We start from the raw sequence: 24,111 nt of genomic DNA on the forward strand, positions 1-24,111 counted from the left end.
TGCATCTCCTGTTTTGATCGTTATGTTTTGATAATGATCTTGATTTACAGAGACACAGAGCAATGAACCCCTCATTTTGGGCTGCTGCGGAGAAGGCAAAAATCTCCATCTTGCACAGAGGGTAGAAGTTCAATTAGGCGTTTTGGTGTCATGGGATGCTGATTGTGCTTTAATTGGCTCCAGCTGACTGGCTTTTAGGCCATGATATTCTTCACCTGCAGTTGGATGCTTCTCAAATATGTATGGAATTTTTTATTGCATTTAAAAATGTTGCACAAAGTCAGAATAATTATTTCCAAATGATACTTTACAACTGAATGCCCTACGATAAATACAAGTGAAGGAGAAACCATTAAAACTGTAGAATAATTTATGTTGGAAGGGACCTTTGGACATCTTCTGGCCCAACCTCCTGCTGAATATAGGCATGACTTTGAAGTTACATCAGGTTGCTGAGGGCTTCGTCCAGTTGAAAACAGTAATTAGCTTTCTCTTCGGGCTAAACAAACACAATTCTCCTGGCCTCTTTTCTTAAGTTATGTGCTACAGCCCCTTTCATCATCTTGGTCCTCTCTGCTGAATTTTTGCCAGTTTGTCAGTGTCTGTTTTGTGACAGGGAAACCCAAACTGGACACTCTGTTCCAGATGCAGCCTCACAAGTGCTGAATAGAGAGTAATAATTCCTTCCCTTGTCCTGCTGGCTGTGCTCCTACAAAAGCAACCCAGCGCATGGTCGGCGTTCATCGCTGTCGCTGCTGACTCCTGCTCAACCCCCGGGTTGTTTTCCCCAGAGCTGCTTTCTGCACCGTGGGTTTCCCTTCGCAGAGCTTCACGTCGGCTTTGGTTGAAGGTTGTAAGCTTTCTGTCACCCCGCTTCTCCAGCCTATTGAGATGCTGCTGAGCGGCAGTCCCGCTCGCTGGCACGTCCGCTGCTCCCCAGCTCTGGTGTCATCTACAAACTTGCTGCCGGTGTATTCCCTCTCATTGTCTAAGTTGTTAACGAAGGTGGTAAGGGCTTAAACAGGTTGCCTTCAGGAAGTTTTGCTCCATAATCTTCTTTGGGACCAAGGTGATGGTCACCAGATGGTTGGATGTCGGTGTGTGTTGTTCCTTCTTGCCCTTCTCGGGGATGGCCATGACGGTTGTCTTTTCCAGTCCTCAAAAGGATCTCCCAATTGCCACAATATTTCAAAGACACAAAGAGCAGCCTCAAAATGATGTCAGCCTGTTTCCTGCACATTCATAGACCTGTGTAGGTCCAGTTTGATTAAGTGGTCCCTAACAAAATCTTCCTCTACTATAGATAGGACTTTCCTGTCCCAGACAAAGACATTAGGACCATGGACCTGGGCAGCCTGAGAGTAGACCTTGCAGTTAAGACTGAGGCAAAAAAGGAACTGAATTCCTCATCCTTCCTCTGTACCTTTTGTCAGTAGTTCTGTTGATCCACGTTTTCCTTGGTCTTTTGCTGCAGATGTACCTATGGGTGAACCTTTCTTGTTGGCCATACCATCCCTTGCTGGTTTCAACTCCACCTGAGCTTTGGCTTTCCTAAGTTTGTCCCTGCAGTCTGGGCAAGGTTTCTATAGTCCTCCTGGGTAGCCAGTCCCCACTTCCACCTTCTGTTCACTTTCTTTTCGCGTTTGAGCTCAGTCAGGGATTCCATGTTCAGCCAAGTCAGCCTTCTGCCACGTCTGCTCCAATTCCCACTTATCAGGGTGGATTGTTCTCGTGCTTTGAGGAGTTATTCCTTGAAGATCAAGGAGCTCCCCTGTGTCCTTCTGCACCCCAGGGCAGTCATCCATGACATTACACCTGCTAGTTCCCTCAGCAAGCCAAACCGCTCCCCTGAAGTTCAGCATCAATATTGTCTTTGATGTGCTCATGAAATCTCAGTTGCTTGTGCACCACCGGTTGCCACCTTAGCAGATATCAGGGTGCTTAAAGTCCCCCAGGAAGACCAGGGCCTTTGATTGTGGAGGCTGAATAAAGCTTTATCCACTTCCAGTTCTTAATTTGGGTGGTGGGCAGAAAACACACACAGCAGCATCCTCCTTGTTGGCCTCTCTGATTCTGACCCCTAAGCATTAGCTCCCAACAAACCCATCACCTGTTTCACAGCACAGCTCCAGGCATAAAAGGCTTGAGAAATAATTCTGACTCATTAGTCTCTTCTGAGGGGAAAAAGTCTGTTTTCTGAGCATACATTTTAACAGCTTTTAATCCTATACAGTGCCTTTTCCAGCAGAAACATGTGTTTTTTCTGATAAACAAAAAAAATTTTGAAATCCTGTTGGACTCTAAACATTTGGGGTACCGTAATAACTTAAGTATCTGCATAGTAACCTTTCTCCATGGGGGATTGTTGGTATTAAGTCTTTATGTATATCTGTGGACAGAAGGAGTTAACAGCATGCTTGAAGTCTTAAGCGCCAATGTAAAGCACTCATTGAATTGATGCATTTTTTTCAGCTGCACTTTTCTCTTTGCACTTTCAGCCGTTCGAAAGTTGCGATACTGAAATCGCCCATCTTGACCTCAGTCATCGTCTGTGTTAATAAAATGCCCTGTGCTGTTACTTAGGCCATTAGCCTGGGACTCGGAAGTGTTATTTCTGGCTCTGCAATTATCCTGCTGCTGCAATTTCCCTATCTGAATTGGGGATAACAAAGCTCTCCTTCTCTGCAGAATGCTTTGAGATTTGACGATGAAAAGTGCTATATAAGGGTTCAATATTGTTATGTGAACAAATATCACTTTGTTTGCATGGCTTGACCATCTTATAAGCAAGCGGAGAGCTGGTGACCAAATTAAGATTAGAATTGAACAAATGAGTTATAATGAACAACTTCAGTCTATTGACTTCATTTCTTCCCTCTGTTTGACTTGTAAAAGTTAATGACTTTCAATCTCTAGAGAAATTTTTAGCCTGTAAATCATTTGTCAGTTAGCTTTAGAAATCTTTTAAGTTTGCTTATTTCGTGGCTTTACTTATCGTTTTAGATGCCAAATAAGTTACTTATTAGTTTGTGTGATCATTAGCAATCTGAACATAGAATCGCATATTATAAGGCTAAGTTTCCAATTTCAGTGTTGGATGTTTTTCAAGTGCATTTAAAAGCCATTACCAGGAAAAAAAACCCTGAAAATTACAGATTAACAGTGAACAATCTTTACAACAGCAAAAAAGTATTCCTTCATTAAAACTATGCTCTAAATCTTTTGTGAACAGGGCAGCAGCAAAATTGATTATTTTAAAAATAGTTTCAAAAACCTTTCTACATTATTGTACTTAGTGTCACGGGTTAGGTCCTTCTGATCTTTCTGAGTTCAGGTGTCATGGCAGTTTGCATATGATTGACTTTTGTGTTGTAGAGTGGAAAAAAGCGTCCTCAGTTAAATTTGCATACTGCCTGCATAAAATTTTTAACCAGGAAACATTGGGGGAATAGTTTGTCAGGTGGTGTAAATAAAAATAACTTCAAAAAACCTATGCTGATTAATCCCAGCTGAAGATTTGCTCCAGAGTATCTGAGAATGACTCTGTGTTTTGGCACATGGGTGTGCATAGCTGAAATCTAATTTGTACCTGGAAAACACAAAACTAAGTTTTCTGGCTGTATTCTTTCCTGAAACCCCAGTGTTGTGATAGCAGTGCATGGGTCTCATGAAAAATGGTGGCTATTTTTTAGCTGGCATGTAGATACTCGTGATGCTGCATTACCAGTACAGGAGAAATCCTTTTCTCAGCCCATGTGCCATTCACTTTGCACATAGTCTGTGTTGAAGAGCTCAGGGAAAGGTTGTAATGCAGAGTTGTGTTGTGCATTAGAAGGTTATTAAAACCAAGTGAAAGTGTGTTCTATACCTTGGGGACCTTAAATACAAAATCATTCTATCTAATAAGCGGATACTAAATGTGCCAAATTTTACCCCAAGGTACACCCAGGCTCTTGTGGTGGTGTCGGTTTTGCTCGCTGACTTTTATTGACTATCAGAATTTATTGACCCAGGAGGGAAATATTGACAGAGGTGATTCTCTGCCAGTCACAACCTCCCTTAAGGGACAATAACACCTGGTGTTCACTGTAAATCTGAACCCAATGCATGCATGTGTGTCGTGGCACAGGGTTTAACCGCTGAACATATACCTACCGTGATCGTGTGGCAGTGCTGTACATGACACCTGAGTGCTTTTGCACGGACCTTGACCTTTTTTTTAGGGAAAAATATCTGTGATGTGCCTGGCTAGTGACAAGCCTGAGGGAGAGAGTGTGTGTGCGTGTATAGGCATTAGCCTTTATATGTATGTTAGAACCAAGGTGATTTTCTTCTGGTAACTGTTACAACAACTTTTAATGCCATACATCCATACTGGGAAGTTCACTACAGACCTGAATTACATACTGGCAAAGTGCTACAACGTTTCTTATGCTTGAGTAATCATGGACCAGAATCTGGCCCAATATGCTTGATTTACAAAAACTTGTTCATGGCTGCCTTCTTTTATTGGTACAGTAAATCACAGAAATTGTTGGCTAACAATATGTCTTAGACAGCTATGATTAGTATTTCAAAGCTCTCTTCGTATTCTGATAGTCCTTTCAGTAATAAATAAACAGATATTTGAGCAACTTGCAACAGTGTGCTTGCAGTAATTACGAGCCACCTTATTCTAAGTGTGAGACTGACCCAAACCAAATTTTTTATTTCCTGCTGGGAAAACTTAAATATTGGCAAAAAAGGTCTGCTAAACTGGACATCTTAATTTTATTCCTGTGAAATTAGTACTTTCCTACTGTTGCTAAAAAGAAAATAATCGTATGATTGAAGAGGCAGAAAAACTCTTGTACTGACTTTTCTCAGCAACACTGCATCTTTGTTAGGTTGTATTCATAATGCACGTGGGTAAAATTACATCTAAAAATGTTTGTTTCTTTAATAATTAAGAGCTTCTTTTCTCTCTTGCTCTTTTTTTCTCAACCCATATTAACTTTACGTACTTGGTATTAGTCTGAAGATGTCATCGCAAATACTCCCTTTAGCACATTTACACTTATGTGGGATCCATAAGCTGTAAGGACAGCAACCTTTTGCTGTGACTACAGTTTAGCCATTTCATCCTGTGCTATTTTCCAAGCTGGTTAATGCACCTTTTTATTGTTTGTCAGAACTTCCTCCTCAAAAAACCTCCTGCTATTAATCTGCACAAGTGAAGCTTATTCCTCATTCGCAGTGGTGCTGGAGCCGATGGGAACGCTGCCCAGGCCTGGGCGCTGGGATTTTGGGTCCTTTCATCCCTTTGCCACCCACATGTCACACGACGTATGCCGCAGCAGGATAAACCTTCGTGGTCGGCACCGCAAGGCAGAGTCGGGTCTCAGAAGATTTGACGTGCAGAGCACAGGGCTGTGGGAGCGCGTTGGCTTCAGGAGGGCTTTGCTGCGGGAAAGTGGCCAAAGCAGCATCAAAGCTTCATCCTGGCCGGTGTTCTGCCTTGTCGAGTCCTCTGGGCCAAACCTATTAATTGTTTTCCTCGGTGTTGTGGGGATCTGCAGCAGGCACGATTCAAGTAACGCTTCAATATTTAGTTTCTTGTTTTCAGAACGTCATCTGAGCCTGACTCCGAGGCTTGTACTTCATCGATTCGTGTACCTTTTTAGAGAGAAATGGATGGATGAGATGTGAAGGTCACATTGCAGCAGGGACCACTCTTCCCTGCTCCAGTCTGTTCTTCCTCCGCAGTCAGTAGATGGAGGAGCCCAGGAAGCCGCCCATGCCATCTGTGGTGTGGCCAGAGGCAGCGGGTGATGCCAGCCCTAATCTTGGCTCCAACATTTGCTCCCAGTTCTGCTCCGAGACCGAGCAGCCCCAGGGTAGCTCAACACAGGGATCAGAGATATCTCAAAGCCATCTTTGTGCCCTGCTGCTTCTCTCCTTCTCTGCACCATGCGCGACTTGGCTGAAATACGGTGTCAAATTCAGTGAATGACCAGCTGAGTGAATAAAAGTGTGAACTGCATTCCCTCACTTAGAAGTCTGTCAGCTCCCTCTAACCTTTGGGAAAATTGAAAGACCAAAGTGACTGTACTTGCAGAACACCATAACAATAAAATGCCATTGCGAAGCGGGAAGCAGAAGCAGCACTGGGAATCCAGCCATGCGGACACTATGCCCATACCCACAGAGAAGAAAGATTGTATTTTTATTTCTCATCTTTAACAGTCCCAACAGATTTACAAGACCAAGGCACATAACCACTTTGATTCAGGCCATGGGGTCTCTAGGACAGTCATCATAAATCCCAGTTTGTAAGATTGCAGATTTTTCCCTTGTAGTATGGAAGGCATGAAAAACCAAGGAGCACGTTAAGTTTTCAACATAGACTGGGAGACAGGTTTTCTCATTTAAACATACATTGTTTCAGTAATTCTTTCTTTGCCAGTGTAGCGCTAGATGCAATCTTTCTAGACCTTTCTTGCGCTGCAAATTTTCCGCAGCCTAGAAATGACCGCGTGGATACTTCTGTGCACAGCAGTAATAACGGCACATAGCCTAGAGTGCCACGGATCCTCATCTTATCCCTCTGTGAAAAAAGCCTCATGGTTGATTTTTAAACTTAAGTAGCTTGATTCGGACAGAGAGCCGTTTACCTGATTAAGGGAAGGAAGAGCCATCTGTGCCTGTTGCATAGCTGTGCCGCAGGAGGAATGACGGTGCTTTCCTCCTGACAGCATCACCCCAGATGGGAACACCTGGGACATCGACCGCCGAGTCGTAATTCTTCCTTCGTGTTACAGAAGAGACTTGGGCAAAGATGATGGATAACCTTCACCAGGTGATGCACGTTGCCAGGAGTTTAGATCACCTTCCCTGGGGAGTTGCTGTATCACTGCATGGAATATTGGACTTGAGGTGGAGGAGGATTGTGGAGATTTATGGTCAGCTTAGTTCCTTCAGTAGGAGAGTCCTGATAGCTCACTGGTGAAAGCCTGAAGCAAAACTCCTTAGCAGTCGTTGAGTTGAAGCTGCAGTAGGTGCGCTTGAGCACTGAAATCAGCTCTGCTCCTACTCTGCCTTTTTAGTGTTAAACGTTTTTAGTGGTTTTGGGAAGTGATAAATTGTTACTGTCTGTTTATACTATGCCTGAAACAACAAGAACTGCTATAAATTGGCTGGCTCTAATAAACCCAATAAAAACACCCAGAGATACAGATTAGGTTACTAATACTGTCTCTTGTGGGTTTTTTCCCCAAGTTTTCCCATACTTTTCACTGGAACCGTTTTTGATATAAATCCTTTCCTTCAGTCCGTGAGCTCTATTTACCCTTCCTCTGTGTGTACAGTACACTGATAACTTCAGTCCTACAGACCTTCTCTCCAGGAAATTCTATTACTATTTTCTTTTAGCAAAAGTGAGTAGTCCTTCAGAAATCCTTTATCAGGTCTGTTCTCTCCTGTTATGGTTTGCCTCTGCTTTTTTTTTTCTTTTTTTTTTTTTTTTTTTCCCCATGGATAGCTGTAATTTAAAGCTTACTAGATCGATAAGTCCAAGATGCACAGCATAAATGGGAGAAGCAGACAAACAGCTGGTAAAGATAGGAGACAGTTGATTAAAAAGAATTCAGCTATAAAGCATCTGAGTTACTATTCTCTGCTGTGATTTTTGAGTTAGATTAAAAAATAGGTGGAGGGGGACATACAAATCATAATTCCCTCTTCCCTCAGAATCTCTGAAAAAAATAATTTCGTCTTGAATTTCCTCTTTTTTCATGTCTCTAAATAAACAGTGGATTTTTTATTTGGAGTAGATGTTTTAATCAATTAGAAGCGAATTGGCTTAATATAGAGATAGCTGGGGGAAATGTAACGGTGGGAAGTCTGGACCTGATGTAATAGCAGCATCTCTGGTCTTGAACTCTCTAAAACCAGTCCTGTGATAAACTGAAATCCGGAAAATAGCCTCTGTTTTACATTGATTCACAGCACAGGGATTTTCTACTCTGCTTTGCAAGCCCTGGTGATTGTGCGTGGGACTGGGTTTGGGTTTGCTGTGCTTTCTAGCTGAGGCATGTCTTGCAATCCTTGGATCAGGCTGCCACGGCTTTGTTGGGTTATACCCAGCTGGCACAAGGTGTAGATCAGGCAATTTGCATTTGGCATTACAGATTGCAGCTACATTACTTTGTGAAGGTAAAGCCGTTCTAAAAGGCTGAGCATATTGCTAGCAGGAGAATAGAGATTTCTAAGCTAAAGCCTCAATAGAAGTCAAGAAGGATTAAGGTGCAGCTGAAAGTGGAATTGAGGTTCCTAAATCACTGCAGAGCTTTAGAAGATGTTTTCTGTTCACATTGGAAACCATAATTTATTGACAAAGGGGTTGAACTTTAAAATATATGTGCTAGTGAATTGTGTTTCAGTGAAATTGCATACTTCTTGCGATGGGGTGGTTCATATAAGGGTTCTGTGTGTGCCCATAACCACATAAACTATATGAAAGTCGAGAGGTGTGTGTGGCAATAAGCATGTACATCTATGTATGCTGAATTTGGCTATACGTACACCAAACTAGTAGAGAGACATTACAATATGAATTTGAAATGCTGTGGAAAAGGAGGGGCGTGTGCACGTGTGCACTTTGGAAGAAGGGTTGGGTCTGTCCATGGGGAAATAAGTCTGTCTGCAACTGGTGAAATGAGACCAGATAAAGAGATTATCAAGTAGTGACAAGAAAGAAAATAGGTTAGCTGAATTTCTCTTTATCACTTCTTTTCCCTTAAGACATCTCACTGAATATCTTGTCATTCATATGGAGAGTCTGGAAAGAAAATAACTTTTAAAGGTGACCCACAAAGGAAAAAAAAGCTTGTGTGCTGCTTTTGCTCCTTTGTGGCATGGGAATATGGCCTGGGATTTACACAGTCTCTGTGTACTCTCTTTTGGGAGGGCAAGAAAAGTGGTCTTAGAGCTCCAAAGCCTTCCCACTGCCTTTGCTGCTCCCAGCACGTAGCAGAGCATCCTATGGGTACAGAGCAGGATGCTGAGCAGAGGCTGAAGCCTGTGGTGCGATGTGGCTCAGCCAGGAGTGACTATCGAGGTGCTAGTTCAATAGCAGAGGTGTCTCATGTCCACGTACACAAGCGATTGATACAGAAATGCAACTCTTGGTCAATGTGTTTTAAGTGGGGGGAATGTTATTAGAAAAAAAACAGTTAAGGGATCTGTTTCCTCTTGAATATACTTTTCTTTTGTGGGCCTTTATTAGGTTTTTTTTTTTATTTTAAATGAAATTAACTATTGAAAATCATTTTGACATCATGTTTCATATTTGTGGACTACAGAAGAGGAATAATGTAAGTGGTAATTGATAAGATTTATTGTTTCTGGTTTTGTGTTATCTAGTGATTCTAATGAAAGCTGAATCTTATCTGTTTGATACTATATAAACACTTAACGGGCTTTAGAAAGCTTGTAATCTAAGTAGACAAGAAAGGCAAAGAAAGAGAGGGGAAATAGAGGTGCAGAGAAATGACTCGTTCCAAGGTCACAAACCAGATTTAGAATAAGAATCAGATCTTCTCACTTCAGCCCATTTTTCTATTCCATGGGGTATGTTGCTTCTGTTATTCAAATACAGACAAAACTGTCCTTTTCCTGTTAAGTAGAGGGCAAAGAGAATGAGATCAGATATAACCTCAGTGATACAGAGAAAAAAAATAAACAACAGAAAACAAAGAAATTGTACTGATAAAGATGCTATTTTTAGATGAATTCAACATATGACATACCATTACTCAAATCACAAATTTGTCTTTCCCTCTAGATGCAGTAAAGTGGGGAGAATGATTCAGATGTAAAACTGCAAATTGACCATGCATTGATGAAGGAACAGCTGCATGTACTGGTTAGAAATGCCTTTTTTTTAAAAAAAATTGAGTATTCGTGTTTTAGATGTAAATTTTATTTACCTTTATTTCTGAATCATAACAGTTAAAGTCATTGTAACCATTTTAGACCCTTTTTATACCATTCTTGTCTTTAATATGCTTTCTATAAAGGCATAAACACGTGTGTGTATATTTGTTTGTGCATGTATGTATGTTCTGGAGTAATTCCATATGATTTTAATTACTCGAAGTATGAGGACATGCTTTCAAATTCTGAAAGCTCTCTAATGTCAGGTGGAACTTGTTTGTCTTCTCTTTTTACAAGTTAAGCAAACAGTCATCTGTTATTATATGTGTAGCTGAACTCTAAGCTAGGCTTTATCCTATTGTAGCATCTAATTGGCAAGGAGCTTGTGATTTTACATTTAAAAAAACGCCCTCAAATCCCTTTGGTCCTTCAGCCTGTAGGAAAAGGTGCTGTCATTATTTTATCCTCATTATTTCAAAGGCAGTCTTCCATTCTGCTTTCCAACAGCTGGTGACGGTGACCGTCCGGGCAGTGAGTTACCCCAAACACCCCAGGGGCTGGATCCAAAGTGGTGGATGGACCTTGCTTCTCTTTAAAGTACTCCTGGGGCATGTTGAAAATAAATAGCGGAAGAGCAGAGCCTTAGCGGTGGCATTGCCAACAACTGTTCACCAGTGAACAAAGGTCTTGGAGCCATGGAGTTATTTATGTCTTGGGCTTCTCCAGGATAGCTTGTTACCAGGGAATTTTAGTGCCCGTGGACCCTTCTTGTAGTGAGATGTGCTTGGAGGAAATAATCACACTGGCAAGGGATTTCTATCTTTTTTTTTTTTTTTTTTTTTAAATCCTATTCATAAAAAACCTCTCCTGTAATTTTGTGTTCTGTTTCTCATTTGTGGCTGATGAAAAGGGAGTCTGTGTTACCAATATGTGGAGTTTAAAACCACATTTCCCATTAACTTTTGTTAATAGGAACTCTAAGGCTAAAGCTTTGAGTATAATGGGAATTATTTACACCATAGGTTTCTTTTGAGATACCGTTTATTGGGATTTTCTGTATTCTGCTCACTGGCCTTGACTACTGCAGAGAACGGGGCTGAGAACATTGTACTTATGTATCTGCTGCCGAATTTCATTTTCCATATTTTTGTGGTCTGTAAAATTCACAGTGACAAAGTTATTGATAAAATGTAGTCTGTCTGAATATTGCTTTAACATTTTTTAGTAATTTTTTTTTATTCTTTTATTATACCCACTGATAAATTTTTTTTTTTCCTTACAGCCAGTGATTGTTTCAAGTAGAAAATAACTTACTAATTTTTGATAAACCCTGACTATCAGGCAATGGGATTCACATGCTGTGTGAATCTAGATCTCCATAAAATCTGGTTATATTTTGATCCACCTCTTTGCAGGAGCAGCTCTGAAGTGAAAAGCTCACTTTCTTGTCAGTTTGTGAGTTAGCTTATAAACTTTCCCTCTTTCAAGACCAGCCAGCTGGAAAGGTCACTATGTGAAGGCTGACTTTTTTTTAGGCATGCAGGAGCAAAGAGAATGAAGATTCACTCTGCTTTTCTTGTGGGACAGTCTGTCTTGTTTCTTCTTACACATCCCCCAAAATGCATAAACTCCTCCCCCCCCCCCCCCCAAAAAAAAAAACCCAACCCAAAAAAACCCCTTCTCCTATATTCTCTGTGAGACTATCCCATGGGCTAGGCTATTCCATTTTGAGGGAGAAATACTGGAAATGTAGGCATAACATTCCGAGTGTAGACTTAAGCAGATTTCTATCTAGAATTATAGAATCATTTAGGTTGGAAAAGACCCTTAAGATCGTTGAGTCCAACTATAAAGGTAGCACTGCCAAGTCCGCCACTGAACCATGTCCCTGAGTGCCACATCTACATATCTTTTAAATACCGTGACCTTCTCCCTCAGCAAGAAAGGTCGCAAAGTGATGTAGCCTTTCTAAGCAGCTGGATGCTTGGCCCTCAGCGCGTCAGGAATGTGTATGTTTGGGAAATGTGCTATTTTCTTCCCTTTGGTTCACAACTTCAAGTACACTCACTTTTCTAGTTAATATGCCGTTTCCTCTCCAACTGAACCAGTTTCTCGGCGCAGGGATCAGCACCGCGACCTCTTTGCCCTGCGTGACCAGAGAATGAACCCGAAGCCATTCAGATGGGGCTTCAGACTTAAGTTAATATGTGCTCCAATGTCTCCCCCGCAAATAACTGCATTTACACAGGACCTTTTTGTTTAAATGTCTTTCTCCTCTTTGTCAGATAGAGGAATTTTAATTAAGATTTCATTGTGTTTAACTGGGTGATAAAGTTCCTATACTTAGAGTTTGTGAGTCTATTACCTTTTAAAAGATATTTGGCGATGTGAAAGTTAGTACTCATTTGTTTTCACTTAAAATTCAGGGCATGATATGTGAAGCTGTATTTATAAGGAGGATACACCGTTATGTCATTTTCTACTTGCTTAAAAGCTAGATAACTGGTTAAGGAAGCTCCCATCCTGAGGAGAAGAAAGGGCTCATTAAAAACATTAGCTGATATAGAACAAATTGAGCTTCAGTGCCCTGCATAAAGATTATAATAACTGTAATAATAAATGAATTAATAATGCATTAAAGGAGAATTCCTCCAGTCAGATTGTCACATGCTTATCCTTGAAAATTGACTTCAGTGAGGTGTGTCACATGAGCTAATGACCTTAACTGATGGATTCGGGATTTTTCCACACTCCAAAAGCCACTTAAATCCATATTTCTGCACTTTTGACAGTTAGTCTTCTGGACTGAGATGAAGCGAGAGGACTATTTGGTGTTGAAAGCCAGGGGGTAGCTCTTTGCTGAAACAAAGCGATCTCTAGTTTTAACCTCAGGTAATTGGAGTCGCTTAAATCCTGACCACTTGCAAGGGAAAATCAGGTTAGCAATCCAGCGCTGCAGGCTGCACGACGACACCAGAGGCACGTGCATCTTGGGCTGATGGGGGTTCAAAAATTTATACAGCCTCCATCATACGAAGAGCTTCCATAAAGTTGAAGCTTTTGGGTGGAGCTCACGTTTGGGTGCATCACCAGCAAATTCTCCCTCCTGAAACTGGAGATGAACTATCACCAAACCGCTGCTGTGTGGCATGACGGGGCCGTTCCCGCGCTCCGTGGGAAGTAACGTGGTCCGAGTGCAGCTCGGTCTGGAATCTTCCCATCTGCTTCTGCGAGGGCTGAACTGGGAGAAGTGGGCATGTTCCAGAAGTGCCTGCTTAGGTACTAAGTGTGAAATAACTTGAAATAGCATTGCATTTGAAAATCCCGCTGAGTTGCTAGTTATAAATATCATGAGATTATCAGGATTTAGGAATAAATTATCAAGTTCGGCACTGAAATACAGGTGTCAACAGGGGTTTAGTAGTGGAAGCGTAGGTGCTGACGCATATCTATAGACACAGCAGAAAAGTGAGTTTGGGGACTTCTACTGTCTGCCCTGGGTAAAGGCTGGGTTTATTATGGTTATTAGGCACTTATGCTACACTGGGGGAAAATTTCATTAAGGGAATTGATTATCCAGACATCATAAACCTACGCTGGTTGTAAACTGCATCTTTAGGTACCTTTAAAATGAATCCATTGGTCACTTCTCAAGAAAACAAAATGGCTTTCCTAAACTCAGGTTCTACTGGAGATGGAGTTTACATGAGTCATGAGGTGGTTAATTTTTAGAATCTTAAAATAATTGAGGCTGGAAGGGACCTGGGGAGGTTGTCTGGGTGCCTCAGTTCAAAAAGGAATCTGTGGGTTCCAAATAGAGATTATGGGGAACACTTGTCCTTTTACTCTATGTCACACTGATGCTTCTGTGTGTCCCCATTTATACCTGCAAACAGGTATTTGTAGGTGTTAGTTTGCATGTGCAAACACTGAGCTTTGCCTATGAAAGATATGAAAGCAAAATTCCTTCTGGGATGCTTTTTTCGAAGAATCACAGAAAATTCATCTTTGTTTTGTTTTGTTTTATTTTTTAAATAAAAATCTTGTTCAGCATAAAAAGGCAAACAGAAGGACAACATCAATGGATTTCTTATCAGTGCTTTGCATCATGTTAATACTGTAGCCAACAGTAAATTATGTAGGCATTATACTGGAACAAAGGAAATTATACCAGGGGTTTTATTTGAGAGGATTTTGAGTTTCCTTGTGAAGTCATGCAATATGTGGTGTGCCTTATTTGCTGGCTAATGTGAGGCTAGCTGAACAGTTCCTTTAGTTTGCACAGGGATTCTTCTCTTCCCCAGTGCATTGGTTTCTTTTGGTACATTATTTAATACATACCAGAAAAATTGGAAGATATCAAATAAAGATAATGCATTAATGTACCAAATTGTTATGGCTCAGACAAAGGGCCTGAGTGTTGCCTATGCATCATGTGAAGTGGACACTCGGAGCTGAAAGCCCAATTCTGTTTTTCAACCCACCAAGCAATAAAAGACACAGCAGTGCTGAAGATGTTGAATTTTGGAACAGAACAAATGGGTACCTGCTAGGAAGCTGCTAAAATAGTGATAGCCTGGGACTGGCAGTGTATGACAAGGGAAATACAACTCTACCTGCTGAATGAGATCTGCTCCTCCATACTCTCTCTGATTTCTGTATTGACTGCTGTCAGAGGCAGGAGAAAGGGTTAAATGCTAAGGCTATTCTTAAATTTTTAGTAACGACACTAGGTTTGTTAGAGCTCTCATCAAATGGCTTTCAGTTACTATCCGTCTGACTTGTATTTGAATTGATGACCTTGAGATGAAAAGCTTTTTATTCTATTACCCATCTCCTGAGCCATCAAGTCTTTAATATGCCGTGTAAAATCAGTTTTCAGATGGTATTTCTTTTATATAATATTGTAATTTATTATTAACAATGTCTGATTTTGAGAGCTACTAGCTATAATTGTGCATAATACTACTTTTGTTATTCCTATTATTTCAAATATATCTGCTATATTACTACATACTTGTAGACAGGGAGAAAATAGATTGGTAAGAGACTATAATCCAGGTATATATAAATGAGTTAATAAAATCACAGAAAAATACAAAGTTAAAATATATTCAGCATCAGCAAAGCTCGTTCATTACTTCAGTAAATTGAAATATAAAATTCTGGTTTCATGCTGAAATAAGCTTTCCTGCAAAGTACTGTATGGGACTACCAAATGCATAGTAAATTAAGACAAATGAATAAGAATATGTAATACAAACCATCACAATGAAGGAATTATATTACATTCCTTCCTAAAAGGCTTTTCCCTAAAGATAATATTGAGTAGACCATGTTAAGAAACCAATGTACACAGGAGTGTTAGACAGAAGTATGACAACATATCTTTGTCTATTTTAGTTTTATTTGATTGTGTTTCTTAGGAAAAGATAAAATTGGCAGCACTGGGATAAAGAGGCGCCTTTGTGGACCGATTCTTTGTAAACTCTCAAGCTAATTGCCCATATTTGATCTGACTTGCAAGTATGTAACATGAATTTTAAAAGAAAGATAATATGAAGCTGGTGCTGTATTGGGCAGCGGTAGTCAGCTGTGCTGACTGTGCTGTGCTGAACAGAGGTATCTCCTCCTGTTCCAGAGGAGATAATGTTTCTAGAAGATGTTATTTCTTGTTTTTTTGACACTGAACATGCTAGAATGCAAATCTGGCACAAAAATCTTAGGCGGTCATCCAGTTCAGCTCGCTGGACCACACTACATAGCCTGCCTCCAGGAGAGATGTTTGTGTCAAGGTCTTTTTAGAAGCTTCCAGCGATGGGTCCCAGCAGCCGTCTTGGAGATAACGTATTAAAATGATTAACTATCTATATGGCTCAGAAAGCTTTTTGTAATATCTGTCCTTAATTTTCCTTTCTGTGAATTAAGGCAGTCACTACTCATGCTCATGAAATACAATTGATCATAGTTTTCTTAATTAAAACCTGTTATGTATTGCAATATTGCTGCTACGCCTAGTTTTTGGTCCTCTCTCTTTATGGAGTGAACAGATATCCTTCTTTCTAGGTCATGTTTTCTAAATCTCATATGAATAATTACCTCCTGTGTCCTGTGGTGAACATCTGTTAATATTTCCCAAAACACTACTTGTCTCTCTGGCAGCAGACTCGCGTTGCTGACTCATGGTTAGGTTTTATCCTTGCTAACCTCCCTCTTCGCTCTCTATTGTTACCTACCCGATAAAGCCATTTTAGAATTTGCACTTGATTATTTCCAAAGTAGGCAGGACTTTGCATATCTTTTTATTAAATTATCCTCATGATTTCAGATGGGTTTTTTTTCCCAATAAGCTGAGATAATTTGTTATGCTACTGCTATCCTCCAGAGTGCTTGCAGATCCTCCACACTACATGTGACCTAAGTTACTCATGAAAATATGGGACCAGGTGCAAAGACCTGTGGAGATACACTGGTGTGTTCCCTCAATTTGCAAGCAGACTGTTGAAAACTGTTCTTTGAATGTATTTATTGTTAGTCTAAAAAAACAAGTTAGTAAATCTGCCTTCCTGTGATAGAGGAATATGTTTGTCTATTCAAAATGTATCGCATCTAATTCCTTCTTATGATAGGGCAATTATCTTGATTTAAAAAAAAAAAAAAAGACTGGGTTGACATGATTAGTTCTTCACAAATATATTTTGGCAGTTTCTTCTCACTTTATATTCCTCTGGGTGCTTATAATTTCATTGTTTAATCATTTGTTCCTGGGTCTTTCTATGTACTGAATCTAGACTGCGTAGTCTTCCTTTTTCCCATTTCTAATAATAGCTGCTGTGTTTGACCACCCCTTCCCCTCCGGGACCTCAGCCATACCGTGGGAGTACTAAAAAGTAATTACTAATAGTTTAAAGAGAACTTCATCTGATACCTGAAGTATTTCAAAATAAAGTTAATCCTTAATAACTTACTCAGTTGTATCTTACCCATGCAGTCTTTAACTCTCTGCTCAGCTTGTGTTCCAGGCTCCTAGTTAAAATGAATTATATTGAGAGTCTGGGCACTGTAAAACATCTTTTTGTGAAGACTTAAGGAAAAAAGTTATTGAATATGCCAACCTTTTATATGTGGAACGTGTTTTGCTATTCTTTCCCTATTAGGTAACAAGCCAATGTTTCCCTTTACCTTTTAAATCCCTTTTTGCAGGAAAGGTAGGAAGGGTGGATCTTGTCCCCAAAAGGAAAAGGTTCTTTAGTAAATGACCATCTTTATTTTTTTGATTAATTAGAGTCAATTCAACTACTGAGGGGTTAGAAAAACTCATTAAGATTTATATGAAGTATTTCTTATTGCTTAATTGGTCTTCATTAGTTGAACTGGAAGATTTGAAGATTCGTATTTTTGTATTACTCACAGAAACTGTATTAACCATACAGCATTAATATGGTTTCTGTACGCGCACCGCGGTTGTGGTTATGTTCTCTGATTACATTACCTTCCTGGCTGTGTTTTCAGCACTTTTTTGCAGTCCTGGTGTCTGAGCCTTGCTCCGGCAGGGAATGTCCCGCTCCAGCAGCCGTGCTTAGGTGATGGTTAGTCACTCTGAGATGGTGAATCTCAAGTCTAACAGCAGTAGGAATGAGAGTGACGGGGAGTTGATCTTTTGGCAGTCTGAGCGTCCTACATGTGGGGGTTAGAGGGGTGGGGAGGGTTAAGCTGTCAAATGTCTCCGAAGTTGGTGTGCACTGGGATATTTAGAGGCTTATAGCTTGATAACACCATGATGGTGGTTTTTTTCATGACGATGGCAAAGGGCATGTCCTTGAGACAGGAGGCATCCTGTACTGAATTTGGAGGGGAAGGAAGACAGAGCTCTTCCAGGAAAAGAGCTTAAGGATTTGTATTATGTGCACAAGAAACCAGTATATTTTTGCTAGTTTTCACCCTAGGGAAATGCAGATCCATTTTGGTCAAAATGAGTCAAAAGAAAAAAATAGAGAAGTGTGGTGGGGGAGGAGCAAGTCCTCAAATGTAGAAAAGGCAAATGTAAAGAGTCTGGTTTCCATTGTGGATAGGGAGGAAGGCCAAAACTGTGGCATGAATGAGTGAGGACGGACATTGGAGAGACACTAGCCGGTGACCGAGTCAACAAGCCCAGCCTGAGGTTGCTGGGGTGGCCACTGAGGCTCCAGCTGCTGGGAAGGAGCAGTCCCTCGGTGGGTACATCCAGGACTGACAGAGCTGTGGTTGAGTCTGCCAACAGAGTAGGTGACCTCTTGAAGTCCTTTCCAACGCTCTGGTTAGATGAAATAATAAAAATTAGATTTTTGTGCCAACTTTTGAAAGGGGAAGTTGTTACCAAAATGAGCTCTTAAAATGCATGGTTTGTTTTGTGAAAGGTTTTTTACGTGTGGGAAAAAATGTGTACAATCTTGAGGCTTTACCACAACACTATATATGAATATGGTTGCAATAAATTAATGCATTGGTTGCAGTATTAGTTATAGACTTGGTCAGTGTGTAGTATAGTGCAGTACTCTGATGTCCACTGTAGAGAGTAGACAGTACTGGAATAATAAATGAATGTTAAGTATAGTAAATTTATTAAAAAGATGTGATAAACCATGCGTTATAAGATTCTCTTGAAAAAATGTAGCATGTTTTTGTTATGTTTTAGTAGTTTTTTCTCTTTCTAAGTCCTGCCCCCATAGACTTGAACATTAATGTATTTCACTCTTCTATGAAGAACACCCACCTTTTCTGCAATGCCACTGTCCAGTTAGGTATTTCTGAGGCAGATTTGATAACAGGTTGCATACCATTCTGTACTTTGGAATAAAGGAAACTATTTTAAAAAACCAAACGACACAGTACCCTCCATGAAATGAAAAGATAAATTAATTTTCTGAAAGTGGCTGAGCTATTGAATTCCTTTTCTAAATTCATTCTTTCACAGAATAGCATAAGTAAATGCTAGAGAATGGAAAGTGATTAAAAATGTAATAATTAATAGCAAAAAGTAGATAAGCAGATGTTATGTGTACAGATTTGCATCCTGTGGCATAAAGAGGATTAAAGAATTAATTTACCACTGGCATTTAGTTTGGAAAAGTCCTGAGGCCAGTTCACGTAAATAACACTCCTAATGTGTGAGGACCCTAATGAAGCCAGTGGGGCAAAACCAAAATAGTCAGCTGAAGAAGAAGAAGAATAGGAAAAAAAGCCCCCCCCCCCCCTTTTTTTTTTTTTTTCTTATCAGGTAAAATACTAAGTTAATAAAAACTAAGAAAATGATCAGACTAGAAATTGGAATTACAATTTTCTTTGAATGTAGTTTGTGGTAACTAGGAAGATTTTGAAAAGGAAAATAGTTACATAAAGAGATATGACTTGTGAACCATGTTATTAGTATTAACAATATTTTATCTTGAGGCAACAGTAACTCAGTCTTTAAGTGATGAGGACTTGCTTTATTTTCTGACAGTCTGAAAACTGATTCTGACACCCTGATCCATCCTTGATTGGATTAACTGAACTGACATTTTTCCAAAAAAGAACAAACAAAACACAAGGCATCCATCCGGTGATGAGTCGACAGAGGCGGTGTTCACAAATTCCCTCCTCATCAGGCCGAGCCGTGGCAACGTGCCAGCTCTTATTAGTATCGGCCCTCCGTTTCTCTGCCCAAACCACATATGCTTTGCAAAGTGCTCATGTCTCCCATGTATGACAAGTGCTTAGGGTAGCAACGGGAAAATGTGTGCAGAAGTTAATGTTTGTCTGAAAGGACTGCTGCTTTCTCCTCCGTCATTTTATCATGCATTATGGATGCCTGGTACGTCTCCATGCGGACTCCTGTTTTCCGTGCCACGCAAGTACGCTGAGAAGACTTACAAAATTATACCTTGGCTAAGCAAATCAACCACTTTTTAGAATCTTAAGCCTTGAAAGTCATTGCAACTCCCATTTCTGAAAGCTGACGTCTCACTACAGAATGACTTGCGTGCCCGAACCTGGCTTGACAGAGATGTGACAAATTACTCGGGCATTTTCTTTAAATGCTGTTATACTATTGACAGATTTCCTCAAAACCCATCCTGTCATGCTAGATCAAAATTGGTTGCAGTAGAAGTTATTCCTGTGTAGCTGTAAGATAGATTGTTGTTCAATTGTACTGACAGCCCGTGTTTAGTCATCTGTTTATTTGGCTGTACCATCTTCCTTGGCTGTGTAGAAGTAGGATTCCCAGGCGGGCAGATATCTCTTGGAGATACCTCACTTTGCACATTTCGTCACTACTACCTTTGAAAAAAGTCATTTGCTTCTAAATACTTCCCTGCCAAGCCTAGCATTTTATAGACTGCCAAAAAAAATCGCTGATCATGTCTGAATATGGCAAAAGAAGAAAAAGAGTTCTTACTAAGTGGCCTAATGCACCTTTTCCCCTTTAGTGTAGCTGTTGTTTTGTCCTTGCATACAGGGCTGAGGGTAAGTACAGTGTACCAGCTATGCCATGCCTGAAATAATTTGGATGGAATTTATTATCATTAGCATGCAGAAAGGGCAAAGCCAGTTGCCGCATGAGTTCATTACAAGGGAATTATTTCCTTATATACATTTAGTAAGAGTCAGCCCTAAGTGATGTTGCCTCATTAAATTCAAGAACTTCGATACTGTTATCGCTCTTCCAGATTTAATAGGCATGCTTTTTCCAAAGGGTTGCTTTTCTATAATCTGCCGCATAGCATGCAGACACCTGACAGATGCTCAGTAGATTTCTGCATCTGATGAGGGTTGGAGCTTTGATAAATGTAGAAGAAGGGCTGTCGGAAAGGCCTGAGGTGTGAGGGTGCAGGGATGCTGCCACAGCAGATTTTGCACGTACTGAGAGCTTGGAAGAGGCTTCTGTGAAATAAACATTTTTTGTTAGCTGGTTATCCGACAGCTTGCGTTGGCTGGAGGTCACTGCGTGGTTTCTGTCGTCATATGAGAAGCTCTGTCTCTGAGCGAGGGGTGAGGAGGACACCCACTAATAAGGGACTCAGCGTTATATCCTCACTGTGCCACGCTGGAAGACAAAGGGACGTTGTCTATGCTCATAATCCCTCATTTGAAAATTAATGAACAAATGGCAGGCTACAGACGTGATGGCTATGAAACTTCTTATATTGGGCAAGAAGTGCTTTCCCACTGAGTGCTTTCTGGTTAATGATTTAGTTTCAAATTTGAGTAAGTCTTTGTTGCTGTGCAGTGGTTCTGGGCGAACTAGTTTTGGGGGAGGGACAGACCTTTTGAAGGATGCTTCACGCCCACATTAGCAAAATACTTATTTTTTTCTTAATTCTATCCAAGGCGGTGTCATGAAATCATGTAGATTAACGATGCAAAAGGCCTCTCTGATCATCTGTTGAACTGCTCTGTCCCTACAGGGTGGGTTTTTTCATTAACCAGCTTTGGTTTACGTTTCTACAATGCACATTTATGTAAAAAGTTAATAATACCCATACAGCACAAAATAACGGGGAAAGTAATTCTCTCCAGGTAATTAGAAATGGAGCCTTTCTGTAACCTGTGAACCTAAAAGCCTGATTTGCTTTCCTACTGACTTGCATTCCCAATTGCTCTGCACGGGGCAGTGCTCGTGCATTTTCTGTCTTCCCCAGCAGGCAGGAGATAATACTGGGTTACTCACAGCCTATGTTACGAACAGGCTGACTGGCTTGCCAGTAAATATATTGAGATTTGCCAGTCAGCTGCTCTCAAACAGAATTTACAATGTCCTTTCTCTCAGTGGAGGCACTAGTTTGAGTTTCTTTCCTTTGAAAGTTCCCTGTTTGCCAGCGATTGAGGGGTTTGGATAGATGGGAGAGGCTGCACAAGTGTAAAAAGCCCCATTTCTCCAGCAAGCTGTCCCAGAAAAGAGCATTTTTTCCTTTGCCAAAGAAAAAAGAAGTCCTCATCAAACCAATCTATTTCAACATTATAACCTTTATCCCCAAATAGAGATGCGCAGGTTTTGCCAAAACCCTGCTCATTACACAGGATTTTCATTTCTCTCTGAAGGGCTTATGCTGGAGCTGTTACATGCAAGTGCAGTGGGTGAATTCCCGGGAAGGGGGGGGTGTACACAGGGTCCCCCAATGCCCCTAGGGTCCCCTGCCCTGTCCCCAGGACTGGTGGCCGAGGATGGAGTCAGCCCTCGCCGATGGGGGACGATGCACCTCCCTTGGGGGGGATGGAGGGGAGCTGGGAGTCACTGCGGGGGGAGTTCGGTAGCATTTTTCAGTAAAACTCTGAAAACCAAGCCTGGCATCCGTTGAATAAGTGATAACTTCACCCTGATGTTCTCAAGATGATAATCGAGGCATTTTACTTTTTAAAAGAGCGTTTTGGGAAGCAGCGGCTTTATCAAAGATTTCAGTATGTTAGTGTTGTCAAGGCGCTAGTGGAAGCGCTGAAATAGCGATACTAAGAAAGCACTTGCAAAACTTTTTGCTTTGCAGCTAAGAAAAACGGAGACCAGCTCTTGATGCCACTCATTATTAAACGCTTTCTTTAGCAAATGGGCTTGAATACAAACATAGTCATTCGTCTCCCTCTGAACTGCTAATGCTTTTGACATATTTTTTGAAGTTCCCATCGTGAGCTGTAGCCTTTGGACTCCCTGTGGTTTGCTGGCAATGTCCAGACCTGAAACTTTATTTTTCCTTCTTGTAGTAAGTATTAAAAATCAGTGAGAAAAGGTTGCTTGGTATTAGGATTAACTTGAGCTTCAGTTTCTCTTCACTCCATTTTCTGTTCAAAGTCATTCTCACACTTGCAAATCAAGTGACCAGCCATTTAATGTTGTGTCTGAAGGAAAAGTGCCGCCCTGGATCCCACAGGAGTCGACAGCCATAGTCAGGATGCTGCTGATGGGAAGATGATTGTGCCACAAGGCAGCAAATGAATGTTGTGCCGTCAGTCGATGAGAAATATATCCAAAAAAAGATCATATTTCTGTGAAAATAGTAAGAAGTAGAGAATAATATTTTAGATGAAAGTTTAAAAGAATTGGATTTATTTAGGATTTTTTTCTGTGTATGTGTGAAAAGGTAAGAGAGTGTTTTACTGCAGCCTGGTAGACCTGCAAAGAATAAAGATTTTCAGTCATAAAATATCTAATTAATGCCATTGATTCATCTTCTTGATGTGCGTGGTGTCCTTTACAGATCATGTCTGTATGTCATATATATTTATATACTATATATATATATATATGATAGAAAGAATAAATATTGTATTCTATATTACCATGTAATGAGCTCTGACATCCAAAGCACGGGTTGGCACCCTGCTCCTTATGGACTAATGAGGTGTTAATCCCTGCACCATTACTGTGTGTATACATAGGAATATTAGTTTGGTATTAATCTCTTCAGACTTCCAGGACTAGTCATCATACCTCATTTCATTGACAACAAGTAATCATAACATAAGGATATATTTTAATAATTTATTATGAATTGTTATTTTTTTACTGTTCCTGTGTAGGTGGTTGTTCAGTTTGCTGCTGAGTTGTCCAAATTAGTGATCTGGACATGTCAGATAACATCATTTACTTGTTTTAGAGCAAGACATGAGACCAAATCTCTTTTCTTCCTATTTCCAGTGATAAAATCCTTGGGTTTAGATGACTTGTCAGATTTCTCTGACTCAGTTGTGGGTTTTTCTGTTTTTAAGTCTGTCACTTTCACCCATCTGCAACCCGTTGCCTGTTTGAAAAGAGGGCTAAAAATACTTACAGGCATTATTTCAACAGTCAGTTGCAGAGAGATAGCAATTTGCTGACGTATCAAAGGCAGGTGCACACTGACATGGGCTACAGAATTTAGAATAATCAAAAATAGTCTACTGACTGAAAATTTAATAAAAAGAAAAGGTGCCACATCTCATAAGTTGGTAGAGGGTCTTCTGGTGAATCTTGAGATCTCCCTGAAGGGAACCTGGTCATCTCTGTAACAGATTTGCAGCCTGGGTACATTCAGTGTAGAATAATGCACATGTAGAAGGTCGTTTCATATTGGGCTAACAGAAACTCTGTTAGAGGCCATCATAGCCTAGTATGTACTTGTTGGAAGTGATCATACTTGGGTAGTTTTAGTTACTTATGCACTACATAGAGCCTCCTAGAAACCCTCCTCAAAAGTGAGTGCAGAT

At 40.5% G+C, this 24,111-nt stretch overlaps 1 protein-coding gene across 2 annotated transcripts in view; it reads left to right on the top strand.

Annotated features, from left to right (window-relative positions):
• Positions 1–24,111, top strand: part of CHL1 (cell adhesion molecule L1 like) — a 141,661-nt gene that overhangs the window by 22,640 nt on the left and 94,910 nt on the right. Inside the window, exon 2 of one of the 2 annotated variants that reach the window (XM_049826741.1) lies at positions 9,824–9,904. The exons of the other annotated variant lie outside the window; for it this stretch is intronic. The gene's annotated coding sequence lies outside the window, so the exon portion shown is untranslated. The remainder of the gene's footprint in view (positions 1–9,823; positions 9,905–24,111) is intronic. 2 annotated transcript variants of the gene reach the window in all.

Source organism: Accipiter gentilis, chromosome 23 (genome assembly GCF_929443795.1).
Source record: "Accipiter gentilis chromosome 23, bAccGen1.1, whole genome shotgun sequence".
Lineage (NCBI taxonomy): Eukaryota > Metazoa > Chordata > Aves > Accipitriformes > Accipitridae > Astur > Astur gentilis.